This window comes from Acipenser ruthenus, chromosome 15, assembly GCF_902713425.1.
Source record: "Acipenser ruthenus chromosome 15, fAciRut3.2 maternal haplotype, whole genome shotgun sequence".
NCBI lineage: Eukaryota > Metazoa > Chordata > Actinopteri > Acipenseriformes > Acipenseridae > Acipenser > Acipenser ruthenus.
In genome coordinates, this window is record NC_081203.1 from 773117 (window position 1) to 791620 (window position 18504).

The 18504-nt window shown below is 42.9% G+C and overlaps 1 protein-coding gene across 1 annotated transcript in view; it reads left to right on the forward strand.

Moving 5' to 3' along the window:
• The window catches only part of LOC117396785 (voltage-dependent N-type calcium channel subunit alpha-1B), a 112816-nt gene that overhangs the window by 16975 nt on the left and 77337 nt on the right, over positions 1-18504 (forward strand). The gene's annotated exons all lie outside the window — the stretch shown is intronic.

Sequence of the window (18504 nt, forward strand, 5' to 3'; positions counted from 1 at the left end):
AAACACACACACGCACAGGCTGCTCCAGAGCTGAAAGACTTTTCAGCAGCTCGGGGCAGAACGCATTAAAAAATTAACGGCTGTGGTAAAGAAAGTAATGCAATGAATAATGTAAAATATTTTTTTAAATATGCTTTACAATGCTTACCTCTGCTTTTTTCCATGCTTTCACTAGGCTTTATTACACTTTGCTAAGCTTTTAATGTGATCAGCTTTTATTACAGATATATACAGTTGATCAATGAGGGACAATGAATTCTGTTGCATTAGCTTCTCAGTGAATAGTAGCCCAGTCCATTTTTAATACCCAACAGCAGAAACCTGCCGTCTGAACAGCTTGATTCTTTCACTCTTTGAATATTTATTACAGTCACATCACTGTGAATGTGTAAAGAGGTTAGGGGTTATGGCTCAATTACTCACAAACGGTTGTGTGCTATGTCTGCTAAAGATACAGTCATTTATCCAAATGGGAATCGCTTACAAAAGCTTCTGTCCCAGTGAAGACAAATCTTCAAGCGAAACAGTACAGTCAAGCCGGTTATCCAGGGCTCGATTTGCCGGGTTTATAACAATTGTTGTGTTTTTTTTTACACACGTTAGAATTTTAAGTAATTTTTTTGAAGCGCCGTTGGGCTTTTAAAGTGGACAATAAATCCAGGCGATGGCAGTACTTTCCGATCTGGCAATACGTCCTTGTGACTTCAAAATCAAAAAATTCAGCTAACCAGACTGCTTACAACCTCCATTAGCCAGGCGACGTGATGGTGGATGGATAAGCATGACAGATGCTGTTCTGTATCAATGCAGTGTGACAACACTAGATATCATTCTGCTGGCAGAGTCATATGAAGACAGGTAGCATACACTCCCAAAGCCCTGGCACTCGTGTGGTTTAGTGGGCGCAGCTCACACTCATTCACACTGTAATCCCGATGGCACTCTTCACTCTTCAGCCCAGTCCTTCACTGGAACTACCGGGATCTCCATTCCGAGACCCCGCTGCAGAACGAGCGGAAGGACTGATTCCAGAGCATTAGTAGCACAGTATGACCTGATGTTGCTGGCGGAGAGGGAGTGGTTAAGCTTTGTAAACAAGCTGACCTTTAATCCTGATAAACAAAGGAGGTCTTGAAGGAGCTCATTCATTCATTTAGGCTGTCTTCCAGCGAATTGATTTTAAAGAAGGTTTTTTTTCCGAACTTAATTACTGTTGTGTCCGACGCCGTGTTTCAGAACAGTCTCGCGTGTGGTTTACCCCTGATAGGTTTAAAGATCCACACACGGGGGAGGGGGTGTACTGTCCACAGACATGCACAGGCAATCACTCCTGCAGCAAACAACGCTCTAAATGTCTGGCAGCCTGGCTAAATGGACAGTCAACAGTCTGACCAGACCCCCGCTGCCCGCCCACTTGAGCCTTTACTCTCTAATCGATCAGAGAGCTGTCAGTTATATTTTATGCCTTGCAGCTTAGGAACTTGAACTGCTATTAAATGTGAACACAGAGAGTTATCAAAGAGGCTTCCATTGACAGCGCGTGTGTTTGTGTGTGTGTGTGCACGGGATACTCTGGTGATTTCAATGGTGATGCAGTGCTTTAAGATAAAGACTGCTGCAAATATATGATCGCTCCAATTGAATAGCTGTTATTCCTAGCTACGTTGTTGGTACATCCATCCTCTCAACCAACAGAGAATCCGAAAGGGAGAATCGTATAGATTATTTAGAGAGATGTGGGTATGTGACAGTGAAAGATATCTGAGGTATTTTAGAATGACAGGTGAAAGGATTGACTGTTGCTTCAACGCAGAAGTACACATGATGCCAGTGCCACTTACAGAAAGACTTGCGTCACACTGCACATAGCAACTGGCAATTCCCAGCAAAGTGTGACCACAGGCTTTTCTCTCCTGTCCTTTTCTCTTTTATAATGTGGATGTTTACGAACTTCTTCTATTGAAAGTTCCTCAGTCTTCAGTCTTGCTCCATGATGGTTACCAGCGTACGACCGTGCAGCAAATGTTGCCAGTTTTCATCATCATCCAACCCCATGCGAGTTCAGATCACAGACTCATGAGAAAAGGCTTTTTAACTTTCCAAAAAAGACACACGTTGCAATGTATAGATGACATGATTCCGACCTGTCACACAGGGTACGGGACCCTCGACTCCGACCAGAAATGATGTCGGAGTCTGAAGTATGAACCATCCTTAACTGTGGCAGACTCTTGAGCAAGCTGCAGTTAAGAGAAAGTGCAACCTCTGAAATCGGAGCCCGGTGCACGACAATAATCTGATCTGTGGCCTGGCTTGCCATTTAGTCTTAACTGCTCGAGAGTGTTTATTCCAAGAAGAGTTTCTGCGCTTGGAATCTAATCTTGGAATCTGGAGGGAACGCTACTACGGAAATCACTGGAGTGAAACCCTGCAGTCGCCATGGCGATTGATTAGGTAAAAAAATACTGAGTGACGGTGGGGAGTGTTCTCAGATTTTTTCATTCACTTATCTCCTCTCCATTTAGCTTCCTTTTTTATTTGTTTTTATGGAACAGTCTTCTTCAGATCCTCTTCCTCCACTTCAAGGGAGGGCAGGCGCAGTAGCAGAGGGAGATGAAGATGGAGGGGCAGAGGGAGAGCCTGCTCAATGAAAGGATATATTGTTAGGGGTGGGGTTTAGCCAGGAGGTTGTGCATCAACAAAGCCAGCACAGTAACACAAAAGCAAGCAACACAATGACTCCTGGTGTTTCTCAGTGGCCTCATTCCCTGCGTTTTATTTTAATATTCTCCCCTGGGGCTTTACTTGCTACCACTCCCCCAGCATTCCTGTCAAGGTCCCACAGGATTCATGGCAGTTGCTTTCTCCTCCAGTCATTAACACTGTGTTTTGTGCCAGTGCAAAAAAAAAAACAAGCATCCAGGTGAGAAATCTGTGGATGTCTCCTGCAGTCTGAAAAAGCGTCCAATCGCAGCCTTGGAGCCCTGCCTCCTGGGCGCTGACCTGGAGTGCTGGACGAGGGCTCTATCTTATACCTGCTGTTCAGTACCCCAGCCTCTGAGGGAAGGTTACGAGGGTAAAAGCCTGGAGTTCAAACACATGACAAGTATATTGCAGAGTACGGGAAAGCGTTGTTGTTACCCATGGTAAAGGATGTTAAGTGCACGGTAGAATGCACAATTATTTTGCTGATATACTGTACCATGGTGGGACTAGGAGGGCCTTAAAAAAAACTACCCGTAATTCATTGAAACTCTCAAGGAAGAAATGATTATAAATGCTTAACAAAGGTACCTGTTTGAATCCTGTAACAACCTGTGTATGTGTGCGAGAGATCTGTATACCAACACGGGGGACCTCACTGAAACAAAGAAAGCACGACAAAGAAACATTGGCTGTCATCAAATCTTGTTCCAGTGTTATCTCACCGTGGAACACAATATTCTGTGCACTCGCTCGCCGTCTCGGACAGATAAACCCGCCGTCTCTCCCCTTGCCTCCCCTCTCTCTCGCGCTCTCTCTCTCTCTCCCTCTCCCCCCTCTCGCTCTCTCTTTCTCTCTCTCCCTCTCTGTCTTTCTCTCCCTCTCTCTCGCTCTCTCTCTCTCTCTCGGTTCTGGAAAGATGCAGCCTGTTCTGCTTGCTGTCATATTTAAATTAGCTGTGGCGATGCACATCAGCGCGGCCTGACTCTGTTTCTATGGTGATATTCTACAGAGCTGTCTTCAGTGATTTCAGTTTATTTCCCAGCAGATAACCCTGTGCTGCACTCTGCTTGCTCACACGGAGGAAAGCACCACCCTTAGATACAATAATTCCGTCCTCGTATTCTGTAAGCAACCCTCCCTGCAAAATGTATTAAACAAACAGACAATTGAGCGCAGTGTGAAATGGCAGTCCGGGTCACAGAAGTGTGTTGGAACAATGTGGTGTTGATGGCTCAACGTGAGGATTCCGCAGTTCTGTTCTATAGAATGTAGCGACGCTGCCTTCACTGTTCCATTGTCTCGTGTAGGTAATATTATCCTTTCCTTTAGCACAGCCCTGGATGGAGGCAGCTCCTCTGCAGTCTTTTCTGCTCCATTCTTTCTCACCGCCCTTGATGTGCATTCGCAGTCAAAGCACCGAGAGCTAGCTGTTGTAGTCACAGAGGATTTTAAAAAGAAGGTATCCTTGTATATGAGGCAGGCGTTTTATTGTGATCAGTGCTGAGTAACTCATCCATGACAGTGGTGAAAGGGCTTATTGTGTGATGCTTAGATAACTATATAACTGTTCATAACTCCCCACAGGCTGGTTTCACAGACCCAGATTACCAAACATTAAGGCTGTGTTTCTCAAAGCTGTGCCTGTGACCAGATTTGTACTTTCAACAGATTCTGACATAATCTTAAGGTTTAGGGTTAGGGCAAGGTTATGGGTATGGTAAGTATATGTTGTATGTTTTTTTGATCTGTATATGTTTGAATTCTGTCATGATGAAGAATGGCGATCGCTGAGGCTGCTGTCTTGGTGCTCAGTCAGGGTTAGCTGTGGAGTGTGTTCTCAGGGAGTGGAGTGAGTGCTGGAGGGCTGGGTAGCGTCCTACGCGTGTGCCCTTATTAAGAAGAGCCCTCTCTCCGGGCTCCCACTCTCACACACTCTCGCTAACTCACCTCAGGGCAGACTGACTGGAGTAATTCAACAGTGCTGGGAAATCTCCAGGAGGAAATGTAAATGAAACGCAGTCAGATCAGGCAGTGATACAGCAGTCAGTCTCGTTCTGTTTGTCATCTCTGTCTGTCTTCATAAAAATGCTACTATCTGGCAGTGAGGGAAATTCTCAGATAGATGAATATATTACTTATCAAGAAGAAAAAAAAAATACATTTGATCTCCTGTTTTATAACTGAACCTTTGTTAGCTCTATGTTATGTACAGAGCGCGAGTACCACACAGGATAGTATGCTGTTGGCTACAGTTAAAACCACAGCTATCATATGCAGTGCTGAGATACAGTAAAAGCAATGTTTAGTGAGGATGCATGTTGTTAACAGCCATTGGAAAACCAGCAGCATGCATGTGAAAAGAATTCGCTGAGAATCTGCATTTTCTAATGATCGTTTTTTACAGAGCAGTTTGTTAATAGGCAGCCAGGCAGGGTCAGTGTTAAGCTGACCCTGAATAATCGCAGTGGCAAATTCATTGTGATTTCTGCAGATTTACAGATTCCAAGTCGATGAAGACGATACCGTATGTTTTCTGTTTCAGATTTTTCTGCTCAGATCAAATGCACAGGCATTTAGTACATTTTACTCCCCCAAAGCCTGCTGCTTAATCACCTGGTATATTTGACCTACTCTAAACCCTCTTAGTGTTAGTTCAGCTGCAGTACTCCAGGGCAATAGGATCTGTGAAGAGCACAGACATGGGGAGAGAAAGCGAGCCTGTCTTTGCAAAGTGCCGCTCGAGGGACAGAGCGTCTACGGTTGCTTTTCTGGAGCTGGGGAAGAAAGGGAGAGGGGGCAGGGCGCATTCTTTGCCCTGAAATTATACCACCTGGAAAATGAAAATGGTCCGTCCTGTAAATTTGTTCTGAAGCTTCAAAGGAATTGCTCTTAAAGAATAGTTAGAGGGCTGGTTTGCTGCAGTGGATATGCACATTCGTTTCCATGCCTTTCCCATGCTTAATCAGCACTCCCTGTTTGTTGGGCTGACTGATGCTCAAAAAAAATTAAACTGCAGTCAGTATTTGGCTAAGCATGTACATTTGAGATTCTTTTGCTGTCTCTAATTTTGAAAAAAAAAGAATCCCTTTTTGAATATTAAAAAAATATATAAATCTGTATTTGAACAGATTTGTCTTTCGATAAGGAGGCTGGCATTGTACGGTATTGCTCTGAACGTATCCTTTGAAAACAGGGAAAAAATAGTAACTGAAGGCTTCTTCTTGAGCAGAAATTTGAGATTAATTTGGAAACAAAATGAAAGAGAGAGACAGTGAGCAGGAGAGAGTGGGATATTGAGAGAGTGAACTCCAGGGAGAATGAAGCCTGATAATTACAGAAAACCATTAGCTCTGTGTCTTGTAGTTTCAGGGGCGGAGGGTGTAGCTAGTTCTGGCTGGCTCCAAATCCAGTGGGGGGGGGGGAGCAGAGGAGACTTTGTTACTGATTGCTTGTGGTTTGTGTCGGGCGACCTCACTGGCAGAACAGCCATTTTCAACTTGGCGATCGAGAGCACTGGTGCTTCACTCTCCCCGGAGGGGCTGGGGGCTGGGGGCCTCTCTTACTTTGGGACCCCACAGTTGGCACCCCTTAAATGCTTTGCTGGAAGGAAGGAACGGGGCCGTTACAGGTTCATGGTGTTGTAATTGGTCCCTCCCAGTCGTGCACTTCAGTGCTGACGGGCTCATGCAACTGATTCATTCCTTCAGAACATGACATGCAGTATATACAAGATGCATTTCCCTGTTGCAGACCAGCTGCCAGTCACGGTGGGCATGTAACCTGACAGATTTCGATTGGAAGAGTGATAGTTTGGCAGCTGCTTCCATGCCCACCATTATCTTTGCCAATCCCCTGTTGAGTAGTGTTATTCTGACAGACCACCGGCCAGCGTTGCTGTAGCAGTGAGCACACTGCGGGGTCTGAAATGATTGCAAACAAATCCAGCCCTTCGCGTGGCAGCGTGTCCCTGGCAGTGTAAGCCCATTAAGACTCTGTGTGGAGGTTGGCTGAGCCCCTTGCAATAGCACAAGCTGAGAGATTGGCAGAGCTAGATCTAGGACAGAGGGGAGGGACAGACGGCACGTCATACAGCTCTGGCGCGGCTTCCCAGCAGTGTTATAATCCTGACTCCTATTCTTTGGGTTCTGGGCGAGTTGAGCCAGCGTACCGGGCAGTGTTGCGTGATGCACTGCCGTTGGGGATGCAGACGAGCCCGGCTCTTTTGCACAGTGGTGGAGACGCTCGCTTGCAGTGCGTGGGATCGCCGGTTCACGCCCAACCTCCACCCTCTTTCACAAAGTTAATTTGTGTATTTAAAAATGTTCTGCTGTGGTATACAGTAACTGTTGTCTGCTGATGTAAATTTAAGACGATGCAATAATCGCATTTCTCTTGTGATGATCTGGGTTTGAATCCAGGCCTCCAGAGATGAAGCACTGGTGTATTAACCCCAAAAAAGGCACTTAGACCCCTGGTCAGGCATGTATCAAGACCTGTACCCCCGCCCCATAACGAATGCTATCTGGTGAAATGTATTGACTCTGTGACAGTCTGGTTCGTTTGCCATTTGTAAATCGTTTTTTATGGACTATAAATAAATCAAAAAAATAAAGTAAAGGTATAGTTGATCAGAGTTTTAAATGTAATAAATTTCAGTCCAACTCTCCGAGTGCCGGTAGTTCGATTAAATGCAGATGAAGTTGCTGATCTGCCTTTTTTTTTTTACAATTTAAATTCAGAGCCGAACACAATAGGATGCGTGTTCTTTTTCTTTCTTTTTATTTTTTTGGTGTCTCAGCATTTTTTTTTTTTTTAAACAAAAGCCTGCCTCCAATGATCTCTTCACTCTTGATTATTTAGTGTAATTACTGAAAAAATCCTCACTGCGATACCGCGTTTCCGACAGCCATCTAAAGCTAAAACAGATCAGCACCACGGCTCTCTCTCTCTCTCTCTCTCTCTCTCTCTCTCTCTCTCTCTCTCTCTCTGTAGACTAATGATTTGTCCATAGAGAGATGATAGAGGTCTGGGGGAGGGTATGAAGTGCCTTGTGATTTTAGATGGGGCTGTGGAAGTGAATAGCGTTATGTTAAGAAAGTGTGTGAGAGAGAGAGCGGGAGAACTATTAACTAGGGAAAATGTCCCAATGACTGGAATGACAAACATGACTTGGTCAGGAGAAACCCCCAAGACACAGACCAGGGAAATATTGGTTCCAAATAGCTGGTTACTGGTTGTTGCTGGTCTGACAGTCATTCTGCTCTAAGTGTTTTTAGGGTAGTACACTGATATGAAAACGAGGCCCCAGTCCCAATGGCAAATATTCCTGTAAGGGGTCTGGATGAGGTATTTGGTCATCCAGAGCTCTGATTGAATATGTTGTAAACCCAGGAATGGCTGAGACTGCATTGGAATGGGAGTCCTGTTCTCGTCTCCGCAGAGATTTAAGTTTTTTTGTTTTCAGGACGGCTGTTTTCATTACATTAGAGAAAGCTGAAACTGCTTTCCGACGTTTGCATGTTAAAGTAATGTGTTTATCGACGCCATTAGGCAGGAAACAGTTGAGTTTTGAATTGCTTTGTCCCCCTGCTGAGTAATTTTATATATTTATAATTTAAATTACCAGATGGCATGCCTTTATTTCCCAGAAGTTAGCAGTTGTGCTGTTTTTTTTAGACTTTACCAGTAACATTTCAGAGGACTGGAAGGTACCTTGCCCAGCTCTCTTACTGTATTTAAAGCATGGGTTCTCAATGTAGCCAGCTCTGTCAATCTCGCTGTATAGCTGTCATTTGTGAGGATTACAAGAAATGCAGAACAAGGCAAATGTACATTTTCTATTTCAAAAAGTGGGCCAGATTAACTCAGTGCAGTATGTAGTTTGCAACATTTCTTATGAGAGTAAAACATTTTAAAAGTGTTAGTTTGTTGAGGAAAAAAAAACCCTGAACAAACAAGGAAACGGATGCAAACCTTCTCCTGTAAAATGTCGAGTGACTCTGGCCCAGTAAATGGTACAAACGTAATGTAACTGTGAAATTGTGATTCTCCAGACAACCCTTCCCTGTCCGCGATGTGGTACAGAGGAGGTTGCACTGTGCGAGAGAGGTCTTTACTGGTAGTAAGGTACTCGTTTTCTTTCAAATATCTGTTTGGCTGTGCATTTGGCTGGGCATGTTATTTTCATTACATTTTCGTCTGCTTGCTCCTTTGAAAGTTGTTATGAATTTAAATGAGCGCTCTGTGGAATTTTGAAACAGGGTTTTCTTCAGGAAAAGCCCCCACAAACATATGAAACAGAGTGAGTGGGATGTTAAAGAAATAAATAACTAGACTGTTTGTTTGATGGTGAAACTCAAAAGGATCAAAGAGACGCTGGAATGGGAAGTCTTCAGCTTCCCAGAGCCGCATGAATGCATGATCTTGAGGGGTAAATAAAACAAAACAAAGTGTCTTATCTCACAGGAACATAATCCGTACCTCTAAGTGTAAGAGGCTTGAGGATGCTTGCTCAGGAATAGTGTGGCTGTAGATATAAGAAGCACCTTTGTGACTTCATGACAGTACCACCAGAGTCCATCGTGCTTCAATGGGATTTAACACCAGTGGACAAAAGCCATGTTGCAGCAGGATTTTAAAGGGAAAACTCAATCAGATTTGTGTTGCCCAAACCAATTGCTTACTCTTCCATTCAACACGCCAGCAGTTCAACTGTAGTGAACATGCATCGCATGTAATAACTGTATTGCAAAAACAAAGCAGCCCCATACAATTGGTGAGACACATATACAGACAGACTATATCCATTATAACTAATTGTAAACAGTAGCCAAAAAAACCTCAATGCATAAGAGTCTTCTTATTTCTAGACCTATTCTATAATCAATAGCGCCATTAAGAACATGTTTGTAATCTCTTATAACTGCAGTGCTGGCATTGCGTTAGGAGCTGTTGGGCCGGAGCGGGATGTATTGATCTTGGCTGATGGACAGCGGAATGCAGAACGACGAGCAGCCAGCACATCAATCCAAGTTTTTTTTATTTTTTTTATTTTTCTTCAGCGGTTTTGTATCTTGATTTAAAAACGCTCTAACTACAGTCACCTGCCACTCAAACTGATTGATCGCTACTCATCTTTCTAGCCAGCTACTACAGCGTCTGTCTAAATGAATACAATTATGTTATGGTCAGTTATCTGCAAAGTGTTTACTCCAGCCAAAAAAAAAAAAAGCAAAACTCGATCAAAACTGCTTCGTTGCATAATTTGAGATCTCTTTAGCGTTCTCAGATAGTTTGTTTCTCCTTTTAAAACAAAGCTAATTATTTAAAGAGTTCATTTATTAAAGACTGGAGTATAGCACGCTTGGATAAACGCGCCCCTGGATGTGTCTCGTGCGCTTTTGCAATTTTATTATTTTAATTAAGAAAACATTTAGGTTTCTGCACGAGTGGCAACTGCAATGGCTTTTGAAAACTTTTAATTCCCCCCTTCAGAACAGGAACGGTTAACATTTTAATAAATGTCAGAACATATGCATACTGTAATTCACGCAGGACCTGTCGCAGGCCTGCAGTGTTCACAGATCTGAATGACGCCCAGAGCACATTGTAGGGCTGATGAATTGCTTTTTTTTTTTTTTTTTTTTTTAAATGGTGTGTTTGTCTGAGGGCTAATGTGTATTATGTAATGCTTGTTTGAGTCATAAAAAGGTACTAAGAATCAGCCCGTGGATCATAATAGATGGATGTTACCGTTATCGTCCAAATGCTCAACAGAGCTTCCGAAATGGTTCTTAAATGTCAAACAGGCGTGGTTTACGTTGGGCAAGAACACATTATCTTCGGATCGTTTTTAAGTTCGGTCTTTTAACAAAATAATGAGTTGTGAATAATGGTCTCTTGATGTCGTTACACTGTTGCACCTCATCAGTAAACTCGTATTGCATTGGGACCTGTGTATCGTGATCTGTATGGTGCTTTTAGTGCATGATGTGAAAGGCATGCTTGCTGTGCCACCTAGCCTCCCTTTCCCAGCGAACACTGCATACCATACGGTAGATATTGAAGATTAATTTGGGAAAGCAATGCTGTGTGTCCGCTGTCAGAAAGGGCCATTAAGTACCTAATTTGCTTTCCAGTGTTTCTGATTTTCTTGAGTTTTGTTTTTCTCTCCCCCCTCCCCTCCGCTGCCAAGCTGGCATGCATTTTTCTTCTTTATCATAATGGGGTGACACATTGAATACAATGAGCTTTTACAGGGCTCTGGATGGTGAACAGGCTATTAAAGGAGCGCAGATGATTTTGATACGTTTTTTTTAACAAGCGCTCTTGTAGTACATCCGAGGGTTGTGAATGATTGACTCAAACGCGGCCACTCAGCACTCATACTGTGGTGTTCTGCTAACACTGCTAGCAAGCTGGAATACACAATACCACTCGCAGTTAAGGGGTACCGGATCAGATATTTCGATAGACTGATTGTGGTTGTCCATTTATACAAAATGTTAACTTTGCAGAATCTCATGCTGTATAGCATGGTAAAAGCACAGCAAAGTGTAGTGAAAGCATGGCAAAGCCAGGGGCGAGAGTAGAGAGCATGTGTATAAAGAGCGGAAATGCATTTTGCAAACAGTTTGCAATAGTAAAATATATGTAACATCTATTTCAATAGAATTGACCATATATAATGCACCACAAATTAAATATTCCTTTTACTAATGGACTTCTATTACCACCCCAAGTGTGACTGAGAAGTATGAGGTGAGATTTGGATTACACCCCCAACCCCCCACCCAATTAAACACACACACACGCCCTTCCCCCTCTGTTCCCACCCTCAGTTGTGCATTAAGGATCAGCCTCCTTCCATTGGAAAGCAGCAGGGCCAGAAGGTGAAAGTCACATGTTAAAATATTGTTTTTGTTTCATGAGTCACTATCCTAAAAATAAAACACAAAAAAGAAAAAACAAAAACTTGAAGTCTGCAGTAATTGCTTAATAGAAACCAGAGGAGAGTTTTTAATAATAACTTCACACCAGCAGGTGTCTCGCTAATGATTCTTTCCTGATTTATAGACGGCTTCAGTTTTTATTTTTGTCAACGCTGTATTTGAATTCCTGATTTTTAAATGCGCCAGTCTTTACACAAGGGTGTAAATTAAGCCTCATGGCATCGCAGTTGTTAAGCATTCACAATGACACAGTGGTACAATATGGTCCCAGCCATGCAAAGCATTTGCTAGAGCCTGCTCGTTGACTGCAGCAGAAAGATCTTTAAGCGGGCTGACCTGTGCAAGAGTCAGATGTTTGATTGTTGTAACCTGTGAGCGCACAGCACAATTTACCCTTTACCCTTTTTAAGATGTTTGCAAACATACTGAATGGTTCTTGTTGGAATTGATCAGCCCAAGTGTCTTTAAATCAGGAAGCACCAGCACCACCTAGTGTGCAGCGAGTGTATTGCCAGCAATGTGAAAGGACACTTGATCCAAAGTGAGGGACCACTAGATGGCGCTGTCGCTTACTTCTGTAAAGGCACTTCATCTCATCTAGCCTGTGTTACACATGCCTATGCCTATGGAAACTAGAACTGAGACAATTTGTTTTGTATTGTCAACCCTTATGATGTATGCAGACATGGTAAATATGTTAAAAAAAAAAAAAAAAGCAAGCAAGAAATAATCTTCTTGCTCTTTAATTACCTGAACGATGGCTGCATTTTGATTGAATAATAGACTACCCCCCTCCCCCCCTCCCCAGGACTGCTTTTTCTTCCCCTAACCCTGCACGCCCTAGTTTGATCTAGCCCATCTTTCCTCTGCAGCGACAGCAGCAGTGCTTTCTTTTAGCAGGTCTGGGTCTTCTAGGCATTAGTGGTGCATCCAGACTCTCATTTAAGAGGTTTTCGGGTCAAAGGCTAAGTGAGCATTCGGATTATGAGCCTGAGCCTGGGCCCCAGTGAATATGCAATCAATACACTGGGTCTTTCTGGCAGCAGTCTGTGCTCGGAGAATGTGGGTTAAAAGTACAGGGAAGAGATATCACAACAACACTTAAACAGACATCACTGGGGAGATCCTTCACACGAAATGCATTCCGTTCTGTACTGACCCTGGAAGCACAGCCTGCTCTCACAGAGATGAGCAAGCAAAGAGAGTAGCAGTGATATTCATCTGTTTATTTATTTATTTACATCAAAGTAAATCACAGTGTTCTACAGTCCTGCTAATACAACTAGTACTGAAAAAACATTCAAGTGCTATATAGTAAAATATGAAACTGTAGGGTTTTGACAATGCAATATATATATATATATATATATATATATATATATATATATATATATATATATATATATATATATATAGCACTGTCTTGTCAATTCTCTGCAGTGCTGCAAAAACACTACAGTATTATACAGTACTGCAAATAAACACCACAGTATTGTGTAATATGGACCTGTAGGATTTCTGGCAATGCAATAGTTTAAAGACGGTGAATCTTCATTTATTGACATGAAGCTTGTCAGAAAGCCCTACTCATTTTCTGTAATGCTTGTGCACAATTCAAATACAGTAGTATTAATACAGTGTGATAAAAGAACCCCCCAGTGTTTTCCCAGTAGTTGTTTCCTGCAGCCTGCCAGGATGCTGCCTGTGTGCAGATTGCACAGAGCTCGGGTTACTGGCATTTTCTGCAACACAGATATTTGATTTAATCACCTCTCATATTTCAGGGTTATGAATCAAAGCTGGGAATCACTGTCAGTTTCCATTATCAGCCCTTTGTATTACTTTCTCTGGCCAGGGCTGGATGTACATCACAGAGGATGGTCAGTTTCTCATACCATAGTAGAATCATTACAGTCCATGGTGGGTTTTTTTTTTTTGGTCACAACCAGGCCATAAATAATGATTTCCAAAATGCATTGCTTTCCAGTGCACACAAAAGACAGCGCTCTGAGGTTTGCATAAACTCTATGCAGTTTGCAGAGAGTTAATCCTAGTCATCGTGTGCCTGTCAGGCTGCATGAACAGTAGATACTGTACATCTATGGAAGTGACCACGGAACCACGCAGCTGGCATTGAAACCCATGTCCAGTGCCGAGTCCAGCCACTGAGCTGCTTCTTCCTGACCTTGAATGTTCTAGCAGTCCGGTATCAAGCCAGGTCCTTCGGAAAGCTGTTGTCTCTCCTGGGTTCTGTTCCATCAGAAACTGCTGGCACCCTTGTGGGACTGCTGGCTTAAGGAGTAATACAGAAAACTGATGGGAATCTCAGCCCATCTGCCAGACGCAGCCGTCCTCAGCTTGTCAGTGGCAGATGACATTGGAGCAACTTCTTGCAAAACTTTGGCTCGCTTTCCCCCTGATGGGCGGAGCCAGAGCCTATGGAATAAAAAAATTCATAACAGACACTTTATATCATCTCCTTATCCTGCTATTGAATGTCCTCTTTAATATCAGATCATGTGTGCTTTATTTCATTTTAGCATACTTACCAGGCTTACTAAATAATATCCTTTTTTATCCATGGGGGGTGGCTTCTAAAAATTCTCCTGAAAAGCTGAAAAACTCTCAACATTGCAGTAGGGCCCAGAAACCAGACTTGAAAAATAACTAATGATTTCAGTTCTTAATAACTTTGCACAGTTAAACCGCTATGTGAGTGGCTACAGAGATGCACATAATCATTAGTTACTGTATTCAGACCCTGTCAACACAGAGGCAGTGCAGCTCAAGGTCTTTAGGGGCTGGGTTTCCCACTAGAGCGTTGCCCTCTCTGGCGGTAACAATGATCCACAGGGAATAGAAGAACTTGGATTAAATGCACTTGACTCCAGTTCTTTGCTTTCGTGATGGCAATTAGTACAAGATCATCTAGGGAGGCATTAGTTTAATTAACTGGGACGAGGATGAATGGATGGACGGGTCACTCAGCTCTTTCCCTTTCAGCTTGCAGTTTTAACTTGCAGCGTTACCCGTGTATGAGCAGAGATGTGATGAAAATAACCGCTTCCCCCAAACACTGAACACCCCTTAACATTCAGGATACCGTAATAACTAGCACTGTAGCGTAACCCATAGCAGACCACATGCTACCAGCAGTAACAACACCATGGATTTGAAACGGATCAGTGCAGTGCAGTGTGCCTGGAACCGTCATCAGCTGCTACCCATGTGCAGTGTTTCCAATGGAACTCGCAATGGTTGCCTCTGCAATTGTTGAGTGAAACACAGGGAGTGTCAGTCTGTCATACTAAGTGCTCAGCCCTCCCATTAACAAGCCAGTTGCGAGCCCAAGCGGTAACCTGCCGGTGTGCAATTGCTGTCCGCTGCCAGGCCATATGAACTGGCAGAGTGCCGGGCTGCGCGTTGGCTAACTGGGTTAACTCTCAGCCGATGAGTCGGCAGAGAAGGATCCTTGCTAGATTGAACTCCTTAGCCTTAGCCCGCCCTTCTTTCTCATCTTAAAGTGGTTGTTTTCACCCATGATGCGGCAGTACAAGCCCAGTGTGCCTCCACACCAAGGAAGGAGTAGCTCCCTTCGCTTAACTAGCGGAGAAGCTGTTTTCTGAGCACTGGAAGGCAATGCATACAGCAAACAAAGGGCGGGACTGCAACTGAAGCTGCAGATAGAGCTGTGGGGCAGCGAGGCACATTCGCTCAGCAGATGAAGCCGTCGTTCTGTGCTGTGTATTAATGTCGAGTGTTAGGTTAGTGTTACCACCTGTGCAAATCTTCTCTGTCATTAATCCATGCTAGGGAGTGAGATCTTTATAATTGCAATCGACTTCACCTCTCTTCACCTTGCAACGAATGCTGCTCAGATGACCAGTGATGTCATTTCTTCTGGGACCTGCGTTGACCTTTTCTGATCGTACGCTCTCATCATTAGTTTAATTTAGCTGGAGCGCAGCAGACCCTGTGTACTCAAACAAACAGAAAAAAAAGACGCTTTTTCAGTGTGGTGGTGTGCAGCCAGACAGATTCTTTATAAAAACAGTAGCCTGTAGACATACATTTTTATTTTATTTTACTAAGTTTATTTTTAGCATTACAACATATTCATCTGTTGAGTATTTTTTATAGCTATCCCATTGAAAAAAGAAAACAAATAGAAATGAGAAGCATCATTTTAGCCATATTTTTTTTTTAAAGAAACTGCAGAGCAGCTTGACAGCTCTAGCAGGAGAGACGAGTTCCTGTCCAGTAGTTGTTGTTGTTGTCAGCTGCTCTGTGTGTGTGTGTGTGTGTGTGTGTGTGTGTGTGTGTGTGTGTGTGTGTGATGGTTTGGGCCTGATTTCCTCTCTTGGATGGAGGCTCGACAGGGCCTGCTCAGGCTGTCTCTCACAGGAAGGCCGACAGGTAACCCGGGCTCACGTCCGTGTCCACACAAGGATCCCAGGATGCCTTGCGGCTCCCTTCCCCCGGAGCCTGATGATTTAACTGTTACCTTGGTGTCATTTTACTGGACAGTACAGTTTTAGCTCACAGGAGTATTCTGAGATCCAGGACAGTAAGATGAACACACAACCAATATAAAAGAATACCATAACAAAAGCGTAATACAGTACAGCTGACGCAGGCATTTCGAAGTGATGTTAAAGCGCTTTGTGATGGTGGTCCTTATGAAAGGCGCCATATAAAATACATATTGATTGATTAAGTGGGGTGGAAGTCAATGCTACATTTCCTTGATATTAAGCAGAGTGCGACATGGACCGAAGGGATGTTATCAGGAGCCTGTTTCCATCGACTCCCATTATATTGTGGTCGGGACATTCCAATTTGATAATAAGTGATTATCAACTGGAGTGATTATATAGCGGGTTTGACTGTATTTGCATATCCTTTTACCATTTTAAAAAGGCTTCGCAGCACAATAAAAGAGGGACCAGTTTCAATGTTACTAAAGCTACAGAAGGTTAGCTACTGTTAGTGCTCCTTTCCATGGTGTTTAGCTTCATGCAGCATGCCTCTGTGTTACTGTAGCACAGTAACAAAGAGAATTCGTAGCCATTATTTAAACAGTAAGTGACAGCTCATTAAAATACCTGCCCTTTTAAGAATGAGTTGTGTGTTTTGTTTTTTTTTTCAGTGTTTTGGTTTCACAAATGTGTTGTTTTTCTGTTGGATTCTCGCTTTGACAGACAGATTGAGAGAGAGAAGTATTATACATGGAAAGTAAATAACTACACACAGCCTGTGCTCTGGGTTTTGTTTTAATGAGATCTGGGGTTGAGCCGGGAAGCCAATGGATTTTGTTAATAGGAAACACAAAGAGCAATTACTCGTCTTCTACTTGCACTGCTTTTTTTAAAAATTTGTATCTTTTTGTAAGCACTGCAGCGATCATAACCATCTCCCTGGTATCATAAGCGTTACAGGCATTATGTTTGTAATAGTTTGTAATAGGGGATGTGCAGCCAGGGTCCATTTTCAATTAGCTTTATATACAAAAAGAGGCTGGAAGATATATTATCCTGGGGATAATTCAAGACTCCCACTGTGTAGCTGTTTGAGCCAATGGTCCAGGTTTTCCTGTGAGCCTGTATTGTTAGTTGCCCGTGCAAAAGATGTTGTAACTGAGCTCAAACTCAAGGCAATGGGGGTCTTGAATTCGACTCAGATTTGTTTAGCTTTGATTAAGGCGTTGCTGATGATGTGCCACTTCAGTTACAAACACATACTGCTTCTCGTTCAGTCATGCTTGTTGCATGAATTTATATTTCAATTTTGCTTTGTTTTTATTTTTTTTTTAACTAAAAAGAAAAATCAATAGATTGGGACACTGTTGTGTGCATTGTGACATGTTGTATATTTTGAAGTGGGATTCATTATTATTATTATTATTATTATATGGTAATTTTTTGCAAAAAAAACCCTAACTGAGTTAAACATATTAATACATTTATTTAAATGTATGCATATTGGATATGTTGAGATTTGTTGATTTATTAATGATTAGTAACCGTCTTTTCCGATTCAGTCAGGACAGGGGGACCTGCATGATTCATGTAATAGTCGTGAATGATTTACCCCAGGAAATTAACCAGGGCAATAACAAAAGGGATCTGCATTCCTCGATTGCAATGAACACTGATGCATTGAACCCCCACAGGTCAACAAGCAGGGCAAGTCAGTCCCATCTGTCACTAAAAGCCCTGCGTGCCTCCACACCAGTGAATGACTAGCTCCCTTCGCATGATTCAAACTGCAGCAATCCTAGAGAGAGGAATGGGCTGGGTTAGTCTGCAGAAATATACATCCAGGAATATACTGGAAAGAGATCGAAGCCACTCAGTGTGCAGTCTGGAAAGGCTTGTTTATATAATGAAACGCCACATCAATAATACAGCATAGTGTAGTTCAAACGTATTCATTTTAATACCAGAGACTACACTTACTTACTCCCTGTACTGTGCAAAGAGGAGCCTAAATGAAAGATCTCCCTGAAAGATGTGCCTCCTCTTTGCCAATGCTTTCCAGGTGTTGGCATGTCTGAATTGAATCTGGCAGGAGTCAGTGGTGCTGTGAAAGACAGGCAGGTTTTGCTCGATTCTAATATAAGAGTGCATGTAGATTTAATTAAATCGGATTACAAAGAAAAACTGTGGCAGGTAGGATTTGCCAGTAGTCACGATAAAAAACCCCGACGTGCCTCCATTTTAAATGCATTAATATTAAAAAGGGTGCTTGATTAATATTTTAGCTGTTGAATTAACTTCAGTGATTCAGTCCTGGAGGTGTGATTCACTGGAGCTTCTGTGTGAAATGTGTGCATCCGCACTTTGCT